Source organism: Neophocaena asiaeorientalis, unplaced genomic scaffold, assembly GCF_003031525.2.
Source record: "Neophocaena asiaeorientalis asiaeorientalis breed wild unplaced genomic scaffold, Neophocaena_asiaeorientalis_V1.1 scaffold906, whole genome shotgun sequence".
Lineage (NCBI taxonomy): Eukaryota > Metazoa > Chordata > Mammalia > Artiodactyla > Phocoenidae > Neophocaena > Neophocaena asiaeorientalis.
This window is the reverse complement of record NW_020172272.1, coordinates 414,114-416,270: the sequence shown is the minus strand read 5'-3', so window position 1 is coordinate 416,270 and position 2,157 is coordinate 414,114.

Sequence of the window (2,157 nt, the reverse complement as noted above, 5' to 3'; positions counted from 1 at the left end):
ACAATAGTAGGGGACTTTAGCACCCCACTTACGCTAATGGACAGATCATCCAAACAGAAAATAAATAAGGAAACACAAGATTTAAATGACACAATAGTCCAGATAGATCTAATTGATATTTATACAACATTCCACCCAAAAGTGGCAGAATAAACTTTCTTCTCAAGTACACACAGAACATTTTCTGGGATAGATCATATCTTGGGTCACAAATCAAGCCTCGGAAAGTTTAAGAAAATTAAATCATATCAAGCATCTTTTCTGACCACAACATTATGAGATTGGAAATCAGATACAGGAAAAAAAACGTAAAAAACACAAACACATGGAGGCTAAACAGTGCACTAGTAAATAACCAAGAGATCACTGAAGATATCAAAGAAGAAATAAAAAGAAATTTACAAGTGGCTCATGCAGCTCAATATCAAAAACACAAACAACCCAATGCAAAAATGGGCCAAAGACCTAAATAGACATTTCCCCAAAGAAGATATACAGATTGCCAACAAACACATGAAAGGATGCTCAACATCACTAATCATTAGAGGAATGCAAATCGAAACTACAATTAGGTATCACTCACACCAGTCAGAATGGCCATCATCAAAAATTCTACAAATAATAAATGCTGGACAGGGTGTGGAGAAAAGGGAATCCTCTTGCACTGTTGGTGGGAATGTAAATTGATACAGCCACTATGGAGAACAGTATGGAGGTTCCTTAAAAAACTAAAAATAGAACTGCCATACGACCCAGCAATCCCACTACTGGGCATATACCCTGACAAAACAATAATTGAAAGAGTCATGTACCACAATGTTCATTGCAGCTCTATTTATAATAGCCAGGACATGGAAGCAACTGAAGTGTCCATTGATAGATGAATGGATAAAGAAGATGTGGCACATATATACAATGGAATATTACTCAGTCATAAAAAGAAATGAAATTGAGTTATTTGTAGTGAGGTGGATGGACCTAGAGTCTGTCATACAGAGTGAAGTAAGTCAGAAAGAGAAAAACAAATATTGTATGCTAACACATATATATGGAATCTAAAAAAAAATGTTCTGAAGCACCTAGGGGCAGGACAGGAATAAAAGCACAGATGTAGAGAATGGACTTCAGGACACAGGGAGGGAGAAGTGTAAGCTGGGACTAAGAGGCAAGGACATATATACACTACCAAATGTAAAATAGATAGCTATTGGGAAGCAGCCACATAGCACAGGGAGATCAGCTCAGTGCTTTGTGTCCAACTAGAGGGATGGGATAGGGAGGGTGGGAGGGAGACACAAAAGGGAGGAGAAATGGGGATATATGTATATGTATACCTGATTCACTTTGTTATAAAGCAGAAACTAACACACCATTGTAAAGCAATTATACTCCAACAAAGATGTTACAAAGAAAAATACATAGCAACACATGACAATGAAAACACAACGACCCAAAATCTATGGGATGCAGCAAAAGCAGTTCTAAGAGGGAAGTGTATAGCAATTCAATCTCACCTCAAGAAACAAGAAAAATGTCAAATGAACAATCCAATGCTACATTTAAAACAACTAGAGAAAAAAGAACAAAGAAAACCCAAAGTCAGTAGAAGGAAAGATTCATAAAGATCAGAGCAGAAATAAATGAAATAGAAATGATGAAAACAATAGCAAGGATCAATAAAACTAAAAGCTGGTTCTTTGAGAAGATAAACAAAATTGATAAATCTTAGCCAGATCATCAAGAAAAAAAGGGAGAGGACACAAATCAATAAAATTAGAAACAAAAAAGGAGAAATCACAACTGACACCACAGAAATACAAAGGATTATAAGAGACTACTGCAAACAACTATATGCCAATAAAATGGACAACCATGAAGAAATGGACAAATTCTTGGAAAGGTACAATTTTCCAAGATGGAACCAGGAAGAATTAGAAAATATAAACAGACCTATCACAAGTAACGAAATTAAAACCATAATTTAAAATCTTCCAACAAACAAAAGTCCAGGACCAGATGGCTTCACACTAGAATTCTATCAAACAGTTAGAGAATAGCTAACATCAATCCTTCTCAAACTCTTCCAAAATTTGCAGAGGGAAGAACACTCCCAAATTCATTCTATGAAGTCACCATCACCCTGATAACAAAACGAGA